The sequence below is a fragment of the Falco rusticolus genome, chromosome Z, assembly GCF_015220075.1.
Source record: "Falco rusticolus isolate bFalRus1 chromosome Z, bFalRus1.pri, whole genome shotgun sequence".
In the NCBI taxonomy this organism is placed as follows: Eukaryota; Metazoa; Chordata; class Aves; order Falconiformes; family Falconidae; genus Falco; species Falco rusticolus.
This window is the reverse complement of record NC_051210.1, coordinates 23,839,644-23,863,615: the sequence shown is the minus strand read 5'-3', so window position 1 is coordinate 23,863,615 and position 23,972 is coordinate 23,839,644. Positions and strand designations below refer to the sequence as shown.

The window sequence follows — 23,972 nt, the reverse complement described above, 5'->3', positions numbered from 1 at the left end:
CCAGATACTGAAAATACATAACTATATCTTCAAGTGGCCACTGTTTTCTCTGGATCCTTGGTTTAGTTATGCTCTGTATGCCACAGGACTTGAGTTAAAGGTGGGGCTACCTAACCCTGAAGCCATACTAGTTCTTTACCCAAGAGAGATCAGTATTACTTCTGATCTTAAACTATACCCAGTTTCAATGGCTGCTATGCAGCTTTCCATGCAGCAGGAAACCACTGTAATGCTGCAGCAACGTGCATGTCCCATAGCATGCCTTCCATTGTGAAGCAGTCAGCAGACAGGACCCAGGCGAAAATATGTGCTACCAGCCAAGCAGAAAACTGAGTTGTCAAGGACAGAACAGATACCTAAAATTTAATTTGTACTCGACCACCTACAAAAATTTCTGGTCTATTAAGCTATATCATTCCCTGTGCTTCGCCACCATTACTCACAAGTGACCTCACTGACCGTTTAGAAAGAGTTCTGGGTCAGGTGCAATTCTGCTCTGTTATTATATTTTATGCATCATTACTTTCTCTGTTTTTTGTAATATATATATTTTTTAAAAAAAATTTTCCCCAACATGAATCCCAGTAAGAAGCAGTGAAGAGAGAGACAATACCAAACTGTGCTAGGGCAGATCCTGTCAACCTCATAATCCATCCCTGAGAAGCGCAACACCCTCCCGCAGTACAGCACAGAAATACTTTGCTTTCATTACAGCTGATTATGTTTGTTCAATTAAATTAAGGCACACAAAAGTTCTGTCTAAATCAGAGATTTCAGCTTTGTTTGCACAGACAAAGGGAAACCTCAACCTTTCAACACAATCAAGAACTACCTATTGAAGCAGAATGTCCCAAAAGCAAACATTCTCAAAAGGGAAAGCAGAATTTAAAACCTGTTAAAACCTTCACATTTCAGTGCAATCTGGTTTGTGGTCCCCTTGTTTCTACAGAAATTTCTTCAATACACAGTCTAGACGGTAGCCTTGACAGGCTTATTTTTTATTCATGGAAAACGAGGGGAAAGCAGGAAAGAGGGATGATCTGGCTGTTGCAGATTTCATTGTACACCCACTCACTTCTTGTTTCTGTTTTGCTGACATCAGTGTGTTTTGTCCTTTTGCATTTATATCCCTCACCATATGTCCTCTGTCCACACACATGATCCTCAGGGAATCAAATAGCAAAGTATTCCAAATGTCAGGTATTCAGTTTTCCAAATGATCTTTTGCACCATACGCACCATACGCACACTCATGAGGTGCATGTCCCCACAACAGAACAGATGCAGGTTTTCACTCAGGTTTTAGACCTCTTTTCCACAGAGCTTGGGAACATGGGATTTTGGGTCAGTCTGTCTGTATTTAATTTGAGCTTATGTTGTCAGTCCTGTGCAGTGCTGGTGCAGGCAATGCCCAGCTTGCACAGCTTAGAAAGTAAAAGCCTTGCACTGCCCTCTCCTGATTACTGGGGCAAGAAGAAGGCGGGGGGTGGGGGTGGGGGGTGGGGGGTAAGGTTTGGGGGGTGTGTGTGTGTGCACTTTTATGCCCTGCAAATTACTTTCTTTTTTCTGCCACAGGAGGAAGTTGAGGCTAAGCCTTGTCCCAAAATCCTTCTGTCCTTCCCCTCATTCCTCTAGTGACCAAGGACTAACTCCTCCAAGCAGCAAAGCTGAGGAGCAGCAAGAACAGTGCTCTGAACTGAGTGGGGGGAACACACCTTGGCAATGCACCAGCAGCCTGCCATGGTCCGCGTCTCGCATCCTCTGGTCTGCCTCAAGACATCCTTGCACCAAGCAAAAGGAAAGGGAGGAAAAGCAGAGAGGCTCATTCTCCTGTGACTGTGGGCACGCTTCCTACCTTAATGGGGGTCTCGGGCTCCTCCTTGGGAATCATGTCAAGTCTCCTTTGCTTTAACGAAACACCACCTGGCAGCATCGTGTCCCCAGAATCTTCTCATTGGTCTGGTTCCTAGGCTTAAAAAAACCCATCTCTGCTGGTAGCCATGACTTCTAGCAGAGAAGTGTTATTTTTGAAATAGAAGGCAAGGAGATTCCAAGGGAAAAACAGGATGCCTGATTGTGCACCTCAGGGAGACACTGAGTAATGCCTGGTGGCAGTAAACCTCCGCTCACTGCTGAGAGAGACAACTGTGGACACGGGTGGAAGCTGGGGAAATGACTGGAAACACCAAAGAGAGGGCATATAAATAACTTTGTATTCTTCCACTGTATGCCACATTAGAAATTTTTTTCCAATTGCCACATTCTCAGGCATCGGAGAATTGGGAAATTCAACCTTGTCTCTCTTTTAACGTGTTACACTTTGGCAGCTCACAGCAGTTCATTTGGCAGGCGTGTGGACCAAATGTGCCTTTCAGTCTTGTAACAGATGGAGTACATTACACACAGGACTGTATGCCTCACGTACAATATCTAATACTTGAACTAGGAAAGGACATCCAACAGATCCCACCGATCACAAAACTGATTCCATATCACTGAAAGGGAAGAAGTCTATAAATGAGTTAGAAGTCAATATTTTCTCTATGTGGTAATTAAATGTGTATGCCTGACTCCATAGCCTTTGTTTTCATCAAAGCAAGCAATTTATTCTTGCATTCATATTTTATTTTGGATATGTCCTGCCTGAAATATAAACCTAAATAATTAAATGCCCTTTGATCTACTTACATTTATGGTATAATTCTTGCAGGAAGAATGAGTACCAGGTCATTTTGCTAGTTGTTTGTTTTTAGTGGCTTTCTTGTTATATTGTTATATATCCCAAAATAAAATATTAGCCACTCAGAATGGTCAGGAACCATAGGCTTTTGATTAAGTTACAGATCTAAAAGTTTTACTCAATTCATAGATCAAACATAAAGTTACTGGAAGTTTCAAGTACAACCTACTTGAAGATTTTCAGAAAAGCTCCTAGCACCCTGCTGGTTTCTGAGTGCCCACAGCATGTTAGCCGATGGAGCTAAAGAAAGCATCTCTTGAAAGATGGCAGCTACCAGGTGCATCTCTGCTGCCAACCAGGAAAGAACAGCAAAAGAACAGAATGAGAAAAAATAACAGAAAAAACAAATAGACAGTGATGGGTTTGTTATTTATATATTCAGAAACAAGGAGGGATTCACAGAGTTGTGAATCACACTGCGAGTCAGAAACTACCTGTTTAATATATATATTAAATATATAAGTTAAATTATACATAATATTATATATGAAACACTCATCAGTAGTTTCTAACTTAATGTGTGATTTGAGGTAAGATATTTGCTCCCTCCTTCAATTTCAGAATCTGTCACATGGGGATAAAAATATTTGTTGATATCACTGGACCAGTCTGAAGATGCCCTGGTATTTGAACAGCAGCCATTCATGCGTATAGTGTTACAGCTTTTATCACTGAATTATAGATAGTACTGTCAGTACTTCAGCTACTCAAACACCCATATAAGTCATGGACAGAAATTCCTATCTCGTTCACTGCAGAACTCTATTTAAGAAAGAGACTATGGGTCCATTTTCTGCTCTGTGATCAACAATTTACTGTAACATGTATGCTGCAGTGTTAGCTGCTGCTCCACATGGCTTATCAGAGATTATGGGAGACTTCCTACCCTCCCCTGATGTGTCCTGGAAAGAGTTAATTCCTGCATTTTTTAAATACATGTATATATGATTAGCTGCCTATTGATATACACCCTGATGTGAAATGCACATCAATGTATATAACTCTGGTATATAGCAAAAGATAACACTTCGTTTGTGAGCTTGATGATGCATGGCTTGACTTGTCTGACCCCCATTATCTGGTGGACAAGTGCATATCCAATTAGACAGTAAATATATGTACATGAAGAGACTTACAGTACAGAAAGGTTCACCAAAGTGGTTGACTCTATTTTTCCTCTTACTGAAGATAACAATATTAGATCTACAATAAAACCTCCAGAGCCAAGTACTTTTCTTCAAAAAATTAATTTCCTGCTGCAGCAGAACCAGTCTTAAACTGAACAAAGCAGAAGTACAAAGTTAGTGTTCACTGAATTATTACATTCCAACAACTTATCTAGGCCATGGAGACAACATAATACGCAAGGGCAAATAGCAACTCTTAATTCCTGGAAAGAGAATAAGAATTTACAAAGACGAATAATTCTGTCTTCAGCCAAGCCTTATCTCTTCGCTCCAAGTGCAGATGGATTTTATTCTAGGGAAAACAAGTGCCAATAAAGTAAGTGCACGAGTTTTTGTAAGACACAAAAAATGCTGTTTACCACAACATCAGTGTGTAGATGTCTTATTTCAGCATGAATGTGTAACAAATCAGTTCAGGCACGAAAATTCAGTCCTGCTCGAGAACTCAGTTGCACCTATAAAACAAGTTAGAGCAGGAAAACAGAGGAGTAAAAAGCACAGTAGACTGGCTGTGAGCAGTTCAAGCCTTCTCTCTCCATCACACACACACATGTGCACGTCTTCAGTTCTGCGCTGTTGAAGCTAGGTAGGGCATGTATTGTACACCACAACCCCAGACCAGTCTTCAGGACAGGGCTCTTGACTGCAGAGTGGCACTGGTGGAGTGCTGAGGACTGTGGTGCCCTAAGCATGACTGGGGCCTCATGGTGCTTTTATAATGTTAATAACAATGACATGGACAAAGGTGTTGATTACAATGTATCTCTAGCAGACACAGAGCTGTGCTACAAACAAAAATGCTGCAACAAATAAATTATCAACCTTCTTCCTTTACTGCTTATGTGCAAGGGATCAGCTGGCCTTAGCAATGTCATGCGGTTGTACTCCGTGGTGAGCAAAGCATATTTATTTCCTTATACATTAGATCTAACTCCAGAAACGAAAGGATAAATGTGCAATATATATAAGATGTGGGAATTACCTGCATAGTTCAGTCAGAGTAGTCCAGGACTTGCTCTGCCCACAACCATGACTTGGCAAGCCATAAGGCAAGTCCTCTCTAGAAGCCATAGGAACACACTGACACTGTGTCAATGCCTGTGCTCTGCTGAATGCTCTAACTCATGGTTATTGTCAAAGTTAAATGACATCTGTCACATATTAACAAATGATCACTCTCTGCTTATCTATCATCTACCAAGCACTAGTGGCATGAAGGACAGTGTGTCTCCCTTAAGCAGCAGCACTTCACAGCTGGAACATTGACTTGACCTGACATGAACACGAAGGAACTAGCAGCTGGGGTACAGCACAGCCTCTTACAAGCTTCTGGTGGAAACTGCTGCATCCAGCCCAGCTAAGACCAAAAGAGAACCTGAGCCAGAGCTCAGATAGCCACATTCCCATCATTTGACCTATCTTAGAATATTGCAGGGTCTGGTTTGCAAGCAAACATGTAGGTCTCCCCTGAAAATATCTGGAAGAAATGTACACATAATTCAGCATACCTTTTCAATACAGGTGCTCCTGACCTCTATTTCTAGCACACTGAACGCAAACCTAGAGTGTGGGTTTGCTGTGGGATTATTCCTGCACATAGACTGAAATCTGACCCTTCACACAGCAAGCATATGAAAAACAAACTAATAAAAAATCCCAACAAACAAAAACCCGCCTCACACAACATCAACAAAACAGCAGTGGTTTAGGCCAGTTTTCACTCACACTTACCAAAGCTAGGCAAAAATAGCAATTAGATACTGTACTTACACCCACAGGCACAAACACAGTGTAAACATTTTTGTTCATGTATGCTGAGGGTCTCAACCATCACCTGGAAAGAAGATTACCACGACAATAAAAATATGTCGGCCTTTGGGCTGGTATTAGTTCTGAAGGCCTCTGCTAAAACTGTGAACAAAGGCAAATCAACTACAAGTTTGAACTAGATCATATCAGATGCCATCTGCTTTCTTTGTAGTCTGTATTTCACTCTCTTTGCTCTCCCTTCCATCTGATTTAAAACACACCTTTAAACCTGGTCCCATCAGTGCAGCATTCTCAAAGAACACTTCTCATGATATAGAAGGTTTCCGCATGGGTGAAGGTAATGAAAAAGTCATTTATCTCCAGCTTTGGGGCAATACACCGAAACTTGCCTAGTGACTATATGCGTTTGTAAAAACAAATCATTTCAGTTCTCCAGGCCCTAGGCTTCTTGACAGGTTATGTCTTGGCAGGCACCTATTTCATATTTCCAAATATTTGATAGAGTTTGCATGGCTTTTTGACAGCTAAACTCAGTGTTGCTGGGAGCTATTATTCCACTGCAGCCCTACTTCACCCTCCTCTGTCTGCTCAGTCATCCTCCATCTGATGTGGGTAAGGATTTTAAGACCACAGACAGCTGCTTCAACAGGAATTCTGCACTATCTCCAAATCTGATACCATTCTTTTCAGCCCACACAATGAACACGATTCTGTGGTCTTGACTCCTGAAGAGAGGAGGGTGCTGTTAGGTGGCTACAGCAGTTTTGGTTCCCAGTTGTCTGCCCTACACTCCTGGTGGTCACCAACATGCGACAGTGACATCTGAGATCTAGGTGAAACAGCTCCCAGATGACTGCAGTTCACAAACTGGAATACTAGTTGAACCTGGACCAAGTTTTATATTGCTGTTTTCATGGACTGGAAAGAGCAGTGGCCCAAGTGGCTTCACTGGTCATCATCCAGATGTTCTTTGCCATAAAGGTGGGGATCTCCAGGAGGGGCTAGGAAACAACTGGGGGCAGCACATCTTCAGCATTTGGACCTAAGCCCACTGCTGCAGTCTGCTATGAAAAACTATGTCCAAAAAAGTCAACTGTTCATTTTATCTCTACTCCAACTCAGTAATAATAAAGAGCTTATCAAACATTAACAAATTATTTTTAAGCTTCTTTATCTTGCTTACAAGATCTTTGCTAGATTTCCAGTTGGTTAAGATAATCATATTATTTCACTGGCTCCTCCCCATCTATGTTGGGTCCTTTTCCTAAAACAAAGATTTCAAGTTTAGACCTCCTTGTTGTTATCCATACCTTACTCTTATTTACCTTATTGTACTGCAGTGTGGTCTCAGTGATGTTTCCTCTTCCAAATTGAAAAAAGGACAATGGGTTTGCTTTTAATCACTGCCAGTTCCTGAGACTGCATGGGACTGGCACTCTCTGATTAGTTGTCTGTTAGATTCTAGATGACATTTAGCTGCATAATCTCTACCCTGATAGCGTGAGAGATGCCTATTTGGAAAAAAATACTCTTTTCTCATGGGATACTGTTACTGCTTCTGCCAAAGGTGCTGCTCCCCCTGGATCCCTGAAAAATAAAAGAAAGGAAATGATGACAGATGTTTTCTTCTAGGGCCTAAGCTCCAGGACACTTTCATCTTTCAACTAAAACTGCCTGGGATTTTTTAGACCACTGCAATGGGTACTGTTAGACACTGAATTAAATCTTGTTGAACCTCAGAAGTTCAATCATTTCCCTTCACTGAAAAAAGCTGCAGCAAATGTTAAGTACATTTTCCTGCTGAAAGGGATTTTATATGTTTTTATTCAAAGCTTGAATGGATATGGACACTTCATCTAGAAAAGGAATAAGATGTTGATAGAGGAAGACCAGAAAAGTTAGATTCGCTTGGGGCCCAGAAAGAGGTACAAAGACAGGCTTGGTCTTAAACTAAAAGACAGTGAAGAGAAAATTATTGGGGATTCCTCCTCTGGTCAAAAAATCCAAATTTTCTGTGTCATTGCAAATCAACAAACAAGCACAAACTAACCTAGTCTGATGCTCTATCTCTTTTCCTCACTGGAATATCCTAAAAAGCCCCCAGTGTTTTCTAGGTACTTGGACCAAAAGGAAGGCAATTGTCTGTGTTACGTCTTTCAGGAAGGAGAATTTGTGTGGGTAGATTTATTCCCTGCTGTTTTACATTTGTTCATGTTTCTGATGGGTGTATTCTGGTTAATCAAGCTTTACATAATTTGTTATTTAAATAATTGCTCAATTATTTAATTATTAAGTAATTGTAGGGTCTAGATCCAGAAATAGGTGGAAAAAAGACACAGCATATTTGCCCATTTAACACTTTCAGTCAGGTATTTTACTTTTCTCTCATTCTCTTCCTCTTTTTTCTCCATCTTTCAGGAGGACAGGTAGCATTCCATAACTTGATTTCAGTTATATTTTTGCTTGAGTTATCTGACTTTTCCCTCTCTCTTACCATAATCATTTCTTGGGGACAGCTGGAAGCTTTTCCTAAAAGAAAAGAGGGGGGAAATGAGTGAGAAAGACCATGTTTTACAGCTACCCAGAAGACTAAAAGCTTTCTTTCTTCAAGACAACTCCCCATGAGTCTGTTTTGTAAATAAAGCCAGGGTCCAAATTCAAAGAAAAAATAAATCAAGCACAATTAAGCAAGTTTTACAGAAAGAGCTTGAAAGTTATCTTATCTTTTTAAACTGTCCGTTACTGATTCATACATGACCTGTATAAAACTAAACATCTTTGTTTAAAAATAAATATAATTTTCATTCTTGCAATGATCCTTTGATTCCTCTCTATTAGTCATTCTTTTCTCCATACACGGTGGGTTGTCCACATGTTTAGAGCTCACTGAATTGGGAAGCTTACAGAAGAGAAGGGAACTTCTCTACCAAACAAGTCTCAACAAAAGAGCTGCTTCCTTTCTTGCAGAATGGGAGAGCCAAGAATATCATTACTAGGGATGGTGCATGGAACACACAACTCTTATACTTTTGAGATTTTATCTTTCATGATAGACTTTCTGTATCTTATTCTTCTGGGTAATTTTATAGTTTGTACATTTGAAGAGGGAAATGAAACTGGAATTCCATCACAGGTGGTGTTTACTGATAAAGAATAAAGTCTATTTTTAGAGCTAGCTAGCTAATAAGGTGGTTAATTGTTTATCTCAACTGTTCCAAGACTCAGATGGTGTGATAGTTGCAATAGATGGTCTGAAGTGCAAGAAACAGATGACATCAATAACAAGACATGAAAATGTAACACTGATGCACTTTGGTGGTTTGACCCTGGCTGGACACCACGTGCCCACCAAAGCTGCTCTGTCACTCCCCTCCTCAGCTGGATGAGGGACAGAAAATACGGTAAAAATCTTAGGGGTCGAGATAAGGACAGGGAGATCACTCAGCAACTACTGTCGCGGGTAAAACAGGCTCAACTTGGGAAACATTAGTATTAATTTTTGACCATTCAAATCAGAAAAACACCCTCCCCTCACCCTTCCCTTCTTCCTGGGCTTAACTTAGTTCCTGATTTCTCTCCTTCCTCCCCCCAAGTGGCGCAGGGGGACAGGGAATGGGGGCTGCAGTCGGTTCATCACATGCTGTCTCTGCCGCTCCTTCCTCCTCACACGCTTCCCCTGCTCCAGCGTGGGGTCCCTCCCACAGGAGACAGCTCTCCAACATGAACTTCTCCAACATGGGTCCCTTCCACGGGCTGCAGTCCTTCAGGAACGGACCGCTCCAGTGTGGGACCCCCTGAGGTCACAACTCCTGCCAGGAGCCAGCTCCAGCACAGGCCTCCCACGGGTCACAGCCTGCTTTGGGCATCCACCTGCTCTGGAGTGGGATCCTCCATGGGCTGCAGGTGGGTACCTGCCCCACGGTGTGCCTCCATGGGCTGAGGGAACACCCTGCCTCACCGTGGGCTTCACCACGGGCTGCAGGGGAATTTCTGCCGCGGCCCCTGGAGCCCCCCCTGCCCTCCTGCAGCAGGTCCATCTTGGAGCCGGCTGGTGTTGGCTCCATTGGACATGGGGGAAACTTCTGGCAGCTTCTGACAGAAGCCACTCCTGTGGTGCCCCCCACTACCAAAACCTCACCATGCAAACCCACTAGATGTACTTAAAATTCTACTCCAATATATCCTATCTACTTTAAAAAAAAGACAAAAAGACTTAAAATCTCAAAACTCAAAGCATTTCTTCATAAAGATCTATAAGCATCATCCAAAATGCAGCTTACATCACTTAATTTTTACCATTAATAAATAGAAGAAAAATATTTTGAAAATTCAAACCCCACAGAAAGTGAGTAGTGCTTGTGGAAATTTCATGAGGAATTTTTAGATGTCTGTCTCTTCATCTTGTTCACATCTTTATTCGAGTTGTCCCTGGATATTAGTTACCTGGTCCAAACCCTTACCCAAAGCAGGATGGGCCTCCAAGTTGGATTAGGTTGCTCAGGGCCTAGCCTAGGACATGGAATCTCGAGGGATAAACATTAAACATCCTCTTGGGGCATCCATACCAGTGTTCCCACAGTGAACAGGGGTTTTTTTCCTTATATCCAGTTAGAATCTCTTTTGCTGCATGTTGAAACTGTTGTCTTCTGTCCTTCCAGCCTACATGCCTGAGAACATTATGGTTTCATTTTCTAAAAAGCCCTCATTTTGCAGCTAAAGACTGCAATAAGATCCCTGTTTAGTCTTCTGAAAATTAAGCCAAACACACACATCTCCCTCAGTCAAGGAATATGTTATGTGCTCCAGACATCTTCTGCTGACCTCCCTCGAGCTTGGCAGTATCTTTTCTGTACTGGGGCCCCAAAATTGCATACAGTACCCCAGATGTGGCCTCATAAGTGCATGAATAGAAGAGAGTAATCACTGGTCACTGCATTCTTGCTACTGCAGCCCATCTTTCATACACAGGGTCCATCTTACTCACACTGCTGGTAGTACTTAATAGTCTCTACAGGCACTCAGGTTCCAAATGGGCCAAAAAATTTTGTGTAAAGCCCAGCTGAAATAAAACCTATTATACCACTTTTTCAAGAAACTATTAAACAAATGTTTAATGTAATATCTCTTCAGAGATTGTCTGATGAGCAGAATAAAGCTAGATGTTCAAATCTAAGATCATAAACCCTTAAAACATGTAACATATAAGTCCTGTTATTCAAAAGCTCTTCTGACCTCATCTCCAGCCACTAACAGTATGCAGAAAGTAATAGTACAATTCCAAAATAGCTTTGGGTTAGGAACTAAACCAAGCGTTGGACTTTCAACTGGTTTGATGACAATTTTATTGTCACTGCTGTTATTCTGAAATGCTAATTTACTCTCAACAACCACTAGTAACTGGAGATTAATTTTTGCTGACAATTCAAAAGGTGTGGTGCACCTTGGAACATCTCTTCTATTCTGCTCAGACGATACCTATCAGTCAGTACGGTAATTTCTTTATAAGACCTGGTGTCATGTTGAGCATTCCTGTTTACAGAAACTTGAAGTATTGATTTCAAGATATTTCCTAAAGTTATTCACTTGTTTGCAGAAACAAACTCTACAACTAACTGAGAAGTGGTGGAGAACTAATTATTCATTTCTTTTCTCATATGTGCACTTGATTCTTCCTACTAAACACAGCTTCCCAGAATGTTTTATTTAAACACATATTTACTAGTCTTCTAAATAAGTGATGGCCTTGGATAAGATACTTTTCTTTAACTTACTTTACACTATCTGTTCCTAAGCATAAACTACTTGTCTGCTAACCAAGGTCTGTCAGATATAAGGTATAGAAAAATTACAGTATCTAAAATGCTGTCTGAATGAGATCTTTTTCATGCAATGGTTTTTCAAAGTCTATCTAGGCACAAGCAGTGATTTTGACCAGACTTAACATAATGTAGGGACTGAAGTAACAGTTTCTCAGGTCACCTGCCAAAAGCTTAGAGAGAATCAATATGCAATCACCTCTCTGATTCTGAAGCCAAACCAGATCTTGCTGTTGTGAGAAAGCACAAAAAGATGTGTAGACAAGATTTTTCATAAGAAGGCAAATTCTACTCCTGTTTATATCACTGAAACTACAGAATTAATTGTCTCAATCTTGGGGTAGAAAAAAGTGAAGCACCACCTTCACCTATGCAGATAAGGTGTGTACCACTGAAAGGCACATTAGGGACAGTAAAGACACTCTCCACCATTAACTTCTTTTGTTTATTAATCAGCATCCCCATTTCCATCTTTTGCAGTTTAACTCAAGTCCTGCGCTGCTAGCACACTGTAGCCACAATTTCAAGACAGTGTGTCTAGAAATGTTGGCCAGTGTCAGAATGTCAAAAACATTTAAAGACGTATTTCATCCACAAAAAAAAAAGGGGGGGGGGGGGGGGGAAGGCTTTTGCTGGTATACATTAGTAAATCTGCATATAAATTGCAGCTTTGTTAGGAAAATCTGTTGGTTCAGCTAAACTCATGAACACTATACTGGCAAAATCCTTCTGTTGGACATGAGTCCTTTTCCCAGGATACCTGAATGGGAACTACTACAGTCAACTCATCTCCCTGGAGCTTGAAACTGCTGACAAAGCAGTCAGGCTACTGGTGGACAAAAGCTACCCAGCTACAGTGCCAACTACACTTCTTCAGAGCAGAACTAAATCGCACCATGCTTAACACCAGTCGCTGGGTACATTCAGTGTCAACACTTGGGGAATAACCCTGGTGGGAAAATATTAAAAAAAATCATGTAGATTAGAGATACAGGGGAAGAAAAATTAGTATGACTTGGGGGAAAAAGAGAACACAAAGTTACATAAAAAGTCAGAACACAGAAGCAACTGCAGAGCCCTATGGAGCAGAAACAGGCACTTTCCACTCTGTAATGTAACTTGCCCATGAGAACAGTTCAGTTACAAAAAGTTAACTTGGAGCAACTGTGCAGCCTAGATTAAAACTGTGAATGCACAGAGGAATTTAGTTTCCATGGCTGTCAGACGATACTTAATGCTCACTAACCATTAGGAAAAAACTTAAAAATTTAAAATATAATATTAAGCAAATATTATGGTCATCATGAAGAAGATAGACATTTAAGAGAAACTGGCATACAAAGCCAAGCACCCTGAATTGCCCACATTCGATTAATTCACAGAAAAATACCCGGCTGCATTTCAGTTTCAGCTTTTATAAAAACAGCCATCAGCAAAGCTACCAAAACAATATTTTCTAATTCACCTACCACAATTTTTGCAGTCATCTGACAATAAATTGATCAACAAAATATGCTGTAAAATTTGCTTAAAATTCCTAAATAGACTACTGAAAAAAACAGATCCTAACTTAACAACTTTTCCCAAATATGCAGTTATTCCACTCACGACAGAAATGCATTTCACTGACTAGACCCTCTTTGAAACTCTAAGGTCATATATTTTCAAATAAATTGCTTCCTTATTAATCAATCAGGTTGGGGAAAAAATCCCCCAAGAAATCCTATTACAGTATGCTCAAGTAACAAATATAATTCCTTTTGCCTTCTTACATTCAACAAATATTATAATAAATTAACATGCAGACAGGAATGTCACCCAGAACACGGCATGTTAAGTGAATGTACAAAAATTAGAAGTATTCCCATCAAGAACATGAACCTAAGAAGGAATGAAGTTTCTTAAAGAAAGAGAAACATACCTAATGCATAGGGAATACACATCATATCATGTGACTGCTCTTTTCAACCAAAACTAATAAGCCTTTTCAATGTCACATATTAAATGTATGCAAAAAATCGCTCAGAAATTACATCAATAGAAATTGCTTAGCAACTTATTTCAAATAACAAATACAAGGAAACCACAAATCCTTCACAATTAATTAACAGAAAGAGAACATATTCATTGAATAAAGGGTTTGAATCAAATTGTCTTGCATTCCCCAGTTCTTTTTGCTCATGAATATCAGTTTTCTAAGTGGTACCGAAGTATGATTCAGATTGTACTCCACATTTTATTTGATTTTATAGAGTAAAAGTATTAGTAAAGAGAAAAACTACATGCTTATGACATTCATTTTATAAAGTACATCATCATGCATGACAAAACACACCACAACTGTGAGGTGACAGTAATTATAGGATTTTAAATTCCCGACTGCCAGCAATAAAGGCACATACTGAAAAAGCAAAATTTTTGATTAGTTGAGGTTCACCATTCTGAATCAAGCCTATGTTTACAAAATATTTAATTGCTATAAATGAGGCTAAGTCAAATTGCTATAAATGAGGCTTCAAATCTGAACAAGTTCAGCTTGCAGCTGAATATCTCTACATGTAGTAAGTCTAACCTTGAAAACTGTAAAGGAACTAAAACTCCTGTTACCTTCAAAGCATCAGTGTATGAATGACCAGAGTAGAAAGTACAACGTACCCACTATGTAAGCTGAGTGTTAAACGAAAAGCAAAAAGTTTATGGTAAAGTAGCTTATTTCTCCTTTCACTGACCATGGGGTCATCACACAAGAACTATTTTAAATAAATGTATTATTTGCAGGTCTTTAATACCTTTGCATCCAAAAATACCCAAACTTTTGAGGATGACAGGATTACAAGAGATAAAGTTGATGCAGCATGAGGCAAGGAGCTTTGCAGTATAAATAAATGAGCTGGACTTCCTTTTCAGGATAAATTTTTCTTACATAAGCTCCATTCTCTGAGTTCATCAATTTGAAAACCACCTAGAATTAATAGGGTAGATTTAAAAGTAAGCATTTGCAATTATCACAGAATTGTCCCCAAAGGACACATCTTTTTTCTAGCTCCTGAAGTAGCTCTGGAGACAGGTGCAGAGACACTTGAGCTTGCTCAGCAGAGCTTATTAACTCAGGCTCAGAGCCATGGTAATGAAGCTATATGATCTGCAGGCAGGGGCTGGCCCACTTCCAGACAACTTTAAGCACAGTCAGAGCAATGTATTCACTTTTTGCATCTGTCCATAAAAATGTACTCACAGACAACATTTCAGTTTCAGGTGTTCATTCTTATTGTCTCCATTTCTAGAAGCTTAACATGAGATACACCAGGAATGAGTTTTAGAGATGCTAAGTGCTATGCACATTTAGACAGCAGCTATGTTAACCCCCAGGAACAGAGCTATTCATCTGAGTTTACTGGCCACAGTTGAAAAGACTGGCCATGGTCCGTGGTTTTCCAACCTGAAGACTCATGCATTATTTGTAACTATGAAAACCAGGCTTATTCTCAACAGGCTAAGGTTAAGAATAAAACGCACATCTACTAGAGTGCTTTTTAAAGAATCTGCAAGGTGAAAAACACTGGCAGCTCTAGCCAGGAAGGTACTCTGTTCACTGCCATGCAGCATCGCTCCCCATCTCCCACAGACTGTACTGAGACTTGCCATCCCACTGAGTCACTGAAAACACAGCTCTTGCAGACATTTTTCTGCCCTCTATTTGTCAGTAACATTTTCCTCTGTTACTGAAGTCTTGTGCATAGCATTGTTACTTAGCTTTCTGTATCTGCATCAGGGCATCTGTTTTCTGTTGACTTGTGCTAATGAATATTTACTCACAAAAGACTGTCATCAAGCACTACTTCAATCTGTTGCAGAGAAATGCTGATTTCAAGTGTTTCAGAGTGTTTGCCTGAGGTATTCCTTTGACCATTGCCTTTCACTTACTCATGAAAGAATACATTTTAAGGCAATCTTAACCAACTTCTGTTATCTTTTGTCCTTCTCCTGAAGATGTTAAGACACTAGAAACAAATTCTGTAAAGAAAAAAGTAGGCTTATCATATCACATTTGAACCACATAAACTCTTTCCCCAATAGCCTATACACAGGCTTTATCAAGTGGTGCTTATAATGGCTGATTTACTAACATCAGTCAAAGTCACAAGTAAGAGATAGATAATATTCCAATGCAGAACTGTGTTGATTGATCTCAACACATGAAAAACATATGAAGAAACCACGGAGCACAGTTGAGTCCCAAACAGCCAATCCTAGTATTTTAAAGGCAGGTCCGTTGTTCTTCTATCACATGTATTGTTGTATCATCAGTAATGTCTGGCACAAAAAAAAAAAAAAAAAAAAAGTATTAAGAGTACTATTAAACATTACTAAAAAACACCAAATGAGGTGTTACATAATTCCTCATAGTGTCTATACTATGTCATCTCACTTCTATACACTACACATATTGTGTGTACCAAAATAGAATTCATGCACGTTAAAATATGACAGTATTGTATAGGATGTGCAATATTTGTCTCTGCTTACAGCATTTGTTTCTTATGTATCATGTATCCAAATTACTGTGCTACAGAGGAAACATAAAGCCATCAATAAATTAGATAAGCTAGCTTTTCTAGAAAAAATACAGACTAAATATTTTAAGGTTTTTTAAACACTAGTTTTCAAACTTACTAAATATTTGAGTTTTAAAGCTTATTTTCCTTTAAAATGCCAAAGCTAGAACACATACCGGATTAAAGTATATTAATGAGGGCTTATGAATACAGATTATTTTGGAGAAAAAAAGATACATCACTATTTACTTGAGAAAGAAAAGGAAACATTTCTTTATCATGCTTTTTTTCCCCCTAATCATTTGTTGTGTTTAGAGTATTCAAAAATCTCATCAGTGATAAATTAATGGGAACTGCACATTACCATGATCATAGTAACCAGACAAATTTTAGTGGGTTAGCTTATTTATCAGATGAATAATCCTGCATTCACATAAATTTATAATGGGTAAGCCCCTCTATTGAGGTTTTACCTGGAAAATACCTCAGTATTGCAGCACCATAAAAAACATGGCAGATCCAAAAAAAGAATTATATTCTCTTTTGCACAGTGTAATGGTGGATCTATGACATTACGCATTTTTATTAAAAAAGAAAAACAAACAAGGGTGTGCTTACAAATATTAAAAATACAGACAATATTCCTAATATTCACAACCTGTATGTGCCATCTTTCAGAGCTAAACCTACCTCCTACAAGTGACCTCTTCTATCGAGACCATAATGAGATAAACACATAGTGACTACCCATCTTTAAACTAAGGCTTGATTTTGGTGTGTTAGATTATCCATACAGCAAAGCCCACAAACAACTAAACTTCAGTAAAAAGTCAAAAGTGCTCCATTAGCTCCATTTTGTGCAAATAGTTCAGTGAACTGTAGCGATGAAGCAGCAAATATTTTCAACACAATGCATAATGAGTGCCTTGATTTGGAAGTGAGTTCATAGAATGCTTCAAACAGTATTACCTGTATTCATTCCGCAACAAATTTCTGTGTATGTCTATGCCTGCAAAATGGGGTTAGCAAAACTTCATGGAAATAAGTTTATGTTTTCATGGCAGCCCTGTGAAGCAGAATTCTGATTGCTGAACAGATTAAGGGCCTTGCACAATCATGCTGAACTGCCATTTCCTACAAGATCACTTGTACTAGCAAGTCTTACTTCTCCCAGGAGGAAAAAACTGCTTGCTCTCCTCTCCATCACCTTCCCATCTCCCAGGGCCACAGTGAGGATACACGGGGACCCTCCACAGCCCCTGTTCACACTCATGCCACTTCATGCACAGCACATGATGCAGAGCTTTGTGCTACACAGTCTTGTGGCTTTACATGCTGAACTGCATAAGCTGCACAAGCTGTGTGAGCCATGGGTTCTGATCTTTGGAAGCTAATTATCTTAGCTGTCCAGTGATGAGAAGGGCTCAGTCTCTGTGCAAAGCATATTGTCTCAGGCTGAGATACTGCACCTCTCTCCAGCTTGGAGGGAAAGTGTTCAGCAACTCCTAGCATCAAGCTCAAATCTAGAAAAATAGATTGGTTCTGCAGTGGAGGAACCAACTTTCTCATACACTCAGAAGACACAGCATTTAATTGGTCAGAAACAGCTGACTTAATACAGCTGCAAATTATCGTCAACAAGCCTTGGCGTCATGAGTGCTTGGAAATCTGCCTAAATAGATGCTGTCTTCAGCACAAGAGTGACAAGGCCTGCCTCTGCCTATCTTTAATTTTATTTTCTTCCACTCTAGATACAGTAAGTCTTATATTAAAAAACAAAGCAAAAGAAAACACTTCACAAGTTGCTTTTAAAATACATTCAAAGCTGTTGATATTTGCATAGAGATAAAAACAAAACAGGGGTAGAATCATGATTACTAAGGATTCCACCACTTATGGAAGAAAATCTATCACTCCCACACACTGTGGGAGCGGTATCAAGCCTTCCATATGATTTTCAGCATCTCAGTCACCTGTTACCATATATGACCAATAAGGTACTTGTCCTGTAAAATGAAGGCTTTGGAGTTGTGTCTTCTTCTTAGAACAAGGGTTCATTTGTAAAGTTGTGTAATGCTTCACTTAAATCACAACACACTATGAGGGAATGACTTTGCACAAAAAAGCACATGCAAGGACACAACTTCATCAAGCAAAAATACAACGTGATGATGCAACACAGCAAACTTTCCTGAATTTCTCTCAGATAATTTCAAAGCAAGCATAAAGGTATGGCCAAATTTTCAATTCACTTGAACCTGTATACCTAAGTCCTCCTTATCTTCCTGACAGTATATATGAACTTCTGTTTAGGGTTACAGCACTGGAATGAAGATAATTTTCCTTTCTAGTGTAGTATGTTGCTGCCAAGAGTGAGTCATTTTGTTCACATGGCTTTTTAAGTGGCTAGTCTTGCTTTTTGAGTTGAATAAATTAGCTTTCTGCAATCCTGACCTGCTGTGTTCTCTTTTTAACATAACTGTTTATCTTTCTAAGATCAGATAATGATAATAGACAAATGCCTAGCTTCTGAGCTGACTTATATTTGTGTAAATCTGCAGCTTTGCATCTGAGTTCACTGGAGTTACTCCAGGGGCAAAGTGACATAAGTTTGTAAGTATTTTTCATAGAAGGTTTCTCTGACAGCTTTTTAACCTAGGCCTAAAATAGAGCAATCCCTCTAAAATCCTCGAAGTTACGGCTTCTACACTTGCTCAGATACATGCATGTGTAGTGCTGTACGGAAGAAGAGAGATTCCCAAGAACTGATAAAACTGTGTTCGGGTCCAATTTGCTTTCAACTCCATTTTTCTAGAGATGGTCAGAAAACAGCTTGGTTATGTGCTGTATTATGCAATCACTCTAGCAGCCAAGTGCATTATATTGTTTCTTTAGAAGCTACTGTACTCTTTACTTGAAAAAATCGCATATGAGTATTTTCTTTTTCCTTCAGTAACAAACTCGTCTTTTATCTAAATGCTTTTCACACCTAAGCTAACTGGTATCTGCCTTTACTTTCAATTTTTAATTTTTAAACAACTATGTAATGGCAACGTAAAGAATGTAAGAGTATGTGGACATGTTTTCAGATTACCTTTAACATTCAGATTTAACTGTATCTATCCCTCTTATCTTTATTTTCAAATAACTTATTTTTTTAGGCCCAGATCTCCTTATGGGCTTTTAACCTTAAGCATACAACTAATAGCACTGTTACCCAGCAGGAATGCAGGTAATCTAATGACACTGTTTTCACCAGCTCTTCCCTACAGATAGGTCTTCAGATAACAAGCTCTTGAGGCTGGAAATGGCATTTGTGGACAATTTTATTGACATCTAGTACAGCAGGGCTCCATTATTTTCTGAGTCTTCTGAGCACTACTGAAAATGGATGGCTAATAGGCCGAGATACTTGAAAAATCAGCCTAGATTTAATAAGTAATTTCAATTTGGACCCTGCACTTTTCTTGGTTTATCTGCAAAGAATGAAAAAGGAAATTAGCTCAAAAAAATAGCAAAGTATGTCCATGAGCAGCTTGGAACTTGGAGAAGCATCCAGAATGAGCATTAGGCCAAACTGGCTAGGCTTCAGCATCAATGCTTATCAATGACTAGGGCTGTCACACACACTCTGATTCCCCCATTTCAAGGGCAAGTCAATTATCTCACACTCACCTTCGGGGCTGTGTGCAGTGGACAATGACATATCTACCCTGTGGTCACAGGTTTCCCTGGATATGATCCAAGCAGACTTTATACAGGTAACTGCAATTGCAGCAGTGTGGGATTCTGTGCAACCTGTCCCCTCAAATAAACACTTGTGCAGCTAAGGCTACATTATTGTTAGTGCATAAGTGAAGGTCATATATTCCTCTACACTTGCAGAAAAGAAGAAAGTCAACACTTAGACGCAACCTCCTATCCCTCTACAACATGAAAGGATGTTCTTGTTTGTTCTGATTTAACATTATTAATTGTTCTGGTTTAATACTCTCTAATGTTCCCCCTTAGATCTGAACAGCTGAATATATCAGCAGTCATGAAGAAAGATCTTACTTTACATTTTGCATTTCATTTCTGTTTTGAAAATACTGGTTTTCTCATCATCTAAAAGTCTAGGTATTAAAGGGTGGTCTGTGCATAGCAAAGGTAACAAGAAGGCTTCCTATGGGGTTGTGTCTTCTGTTCTCTGCACCCTCAGACAACACCCTCACAAAATAAGAAACAGAACATGCAGCTGCTAATATGCAACTGTATGTGTGACTGTTGGCTGGCTAATGGGCTGTTGAAAAGAACATGTAACAGCTGAGTTGTCTTTTTTTCTCAGTGAGGGCTTCTGCTTCTACAAAGCCACTAGCATGCATTAGATCTGTAGAAGTATTTTTAATTCTAAGATTATTCATTTTTGACTCCCTCTTGAAATCAGTTGGAAAAATCCAAACCGGTTTAACAACTATGGGAAGGCCTGACGTGTGGAATTGTCATAAATGCAGTCATGATTCACGTCAAAAATAGAATGTACTGTGATAAGTGTAATTGTTGTACCCTGCGTAAATCTGGGACCTGTATCACAGTTGTGGTGAGTGGGCACTTGTGGTTCTCCTTTAAGACAATGTGATGGCTTCCCCCTCCCCTGAGGCGATCGCTGCTTGGAAAAGCCCACCAAAGGAGATAAGGAAAGCAAAATCACGCCAGGAAAGGCCTGCCAAGGAGACAAAGACCTTGAAATCTGAAAAAAGCGTGCCAAAGGAGAGCCAGTAGGAGGAGAAGGCGTACCCTAACGGCCCGGTGGGGAAAGGGCAGGACGGACAGCCGGCGAGAGGAGATTGGTCAAGATCCGGGGATAAAAGACGCTGCTTTTAGGACTCAGGGGTGTGAGTGGTGGAACTAATTGAGTTCTCCGCGCACCCAGCGCTGTGTTTGCTTATTGTTTCTCAACCTAAATTGATTGAACCCAAAATAAAAGTGTTTTAATTGTTATCGTTTATAACAGAATCGAACTCTACAACTCGAGGACAGTTATAAAGCAGGTATGTTATTGCGGCGCCAGGTGCAAGGGGGACCGCTCTTCCTAACTTACACACCCTTTCAACAAGCAGTCCGATATTTATTACAAAAACATTCAGAATTTCCTCCCTCTGGCACCTCTTCAAGATGTACTTTTCACCTTCTTGGGCAGTTATCTGAAATTCTTGTTTATCTTTGCACACATTATCAGTCTTTGTTACTTAGTTTCTGTTACCTTTAAACACCTGCTAGCTAGTGATTAGCCCTTCCTTATTGTCCACTCTAAACATGCCAAGCTAATACATGCCCACTGGGCTCGTTTTAATTGATGTCAACCTGATCCCAGGCGGGGGATCCACCCTCTTCGGGGTGGGGGCCATTTGAGTAGGAGGTCGTGGATCTACTACCACCACAATTATTTTACCCTAGTTTGTTTTCTTTTAGCAGTTAGCACATCCTGGTCAGAAGGCTCCTTATTTACATTCTTGTTGAGCTCATCTACATCGGTACTAGCTGTCCCTTCTCGAAGTGCCAAGTGCGAAGCTCCCGCCCTTCCTTCTTCCTCGGGTGTTAATGTTTCTGTCATCTATGCAGCTTCTGTCTGCAGCAGAGTTTGAGGGTTTTTTTTCACTATATCAGGCCTGGCAGCCAGAAGGCCTGATCACAAAGCTTTTGTTTCCTGAGGAAAACAGGCTAACAATAAAACAATAATAATAATAATAATTAATATGTAATAATAATTAAAAGGAACTTATAATATGTTCTCCCTTCTGGAAAACACTTCTGGACAAAAACTGGAGAAGTGATTAGATCTTTCACTTAAGCAAAGGTATAAACCGTAGACTTTTTTACACCCTACTTCCATTTAGAGAAACGACTGTGAGGCTTAAAGAATTTCTGGCAAGGAAAAAATTAAAAAAAAAAAAAATATTTGAAATGCAAAATGTCTAATACTTACCATGTTTAAAGAAAACACAGGTTTGTGATACCCAGGCTCTGTCTAAACTATGTCTGTGTTCCAGCTACTTGATTGCTCCAGCACCAGTTACCTATTGTCTCCTTCTGGGTTGTAAACACTCCATGGGATAGGAACTATCAACTATAATTTACCACATATTAGTGCATTGCATAAAGCCTTCAAGCCTTCTTGGTCCTTAGAAGTATTACTAGCTTTGAATATTAAACAAAAATGAAAAAGCAGTGCTGATGAAGTAAATCTACCATTCTTTTAAGCCACTCACCTGCAGTTCAGGCACAACACACTACCCATCTTCAGCTTTTCATGGCAGTCTTTCCTTCACATAAATACACGAACACAAAGATTTTTTGTTAACTCTAGACATTCTGCCTCCTATTCATTAGAGTGAAAGGCCCAGCAAGTTTACTGTACAGTAATTTTGACAGCTTTTTTTTTTGGAAGTAATTGAGTGATAATATACCATCTCCCTTATAGCCATATGCCAAGGAAGTTCCCTATGAAGAACTACAGTGACATCTTTTTCTGAGAATCGGACCATCACACATTTGAGACGTATACAGATCTATTCTCTTGGCTACTTATGTTCCTGCCCATCTGCTTCAGTGGCAAGGTGCCTGCTTGCAGACTAATGTGTCAGTTTCAATAAAGCAAAAATAACAATTGAAGAAGAAAAAAAAAAGCTTCCAGCTGACGTAATACTTCCAGCACTCATACTTCCACAAGGAATCCCTCCACAGTCACAGCGATACCATATGCTTCTTTCACACAACAGCTAGTGACACTTGTGCCAAACTTCAGTGGTTGGAGAAAAGAAGACCATGAGTACACAACTGCCAGGATGACAGACTGTATATAGCAGTGGAAACCTGAGAATTACACTACGGCAACATGTGATGTCCAAACACATCACAGAGAAGCACAGAGAAAGGGAATGCAGACACAGTGAAACAGTGAGGTCCACTGGCTTGCCAAAGGTTTTAACAGATTCAAGCAAAGATCCCAATCACCAATACCTGGTATCTGTGGCTGTTAAAAGCATTCATTTCTCAAGTGTATCAGTTGTAACTGAGATATTCTAATCTGTCTCCTCTAACTCCATATTAAAACGTAAAATACATTTTTAAACTTGTCTCTCTTAGGCAGGTGTTTTCTGTATTTATTATCTTCCTGGAATCTTCATATCATTACATCCACATTAAAATGAAGTTATTTCTGACAAGTCCAAATGTGTAGCACCGGATTTGAAAGGCAAGCTGAGTTAATTCTAGTTTGCATATAATCATGATAACAAAACATTCAGCAAGAAAGATTTTGCCTTTGTGCAGGAACAGGGAAACCCATTGTTTGCAAAGGACTTACCCAAGCTGTCATTCAGAAAGCAACTCCATGAAGAAGGTACAGAAAAAGGATTCAATGTATTCCTTTTAGATGAGCTGACTCTTAAGGTTAACAGCAGGAAAAGTCAGTTAATGCTTGTTTATCCTAATCCTCCCTGAATGCACTGAGCAGATCTGCTGAGAAACAAAAGCCTCTCCCTGTAGTCACTTCCTAAGCAGGGTTTTCAAGTTCAAAGTAAATGTACTTTTGGGCAAAATACTATCTCTAAATGTCATTTATAGCTGCCAGTTTAGAGGCAAACTGCCAGAATAGCTGCATATATTCTAGATATTAACCAGCTGAGACGGTTAATACAATAGCACTAGGGAATTACATGTGAAGTTTGGAAACTGCATTTATTCCAAACATTCAAACAACAACTTTGAACCTGACCAGGTTACAGGCGAGTCCTCCATTGAGAAGTCTGAGTGAAACAGCAAGTACGCTGATAAGCACTGAACAGTGATAAACAGGCCAAAAACCATAGTGAAATAGTGACATCTATGTTTGAAAACTGTTTTCATATGGATATCAGGGCCC

The 23,972-nt window shown here is 39.7% G+C and overlaps 1 long non-coding RNA gene across 1 annotated transcript; it reads right to left on the bottom strand.

The window, feature by feature from the left end:
• Positions 1-13,724: 13,724 nt before the first annotated feature.
• Positions 13,725-23,521, bottom strand: LOC119141520. Its single transcript, XR_005101945.1, has 2 exons — positions 23,415-23,521; positions 13,725-15,827 (listed from the first exon to the last, which is right to left on the bottom strand). It is a non-coding gene; the product is annotated as an uncharacterized LOC119141520 (long non-coding RNA).
• Between the last annotated feature and the right edge of the window lie 451 nt (positions 23,522-23,972).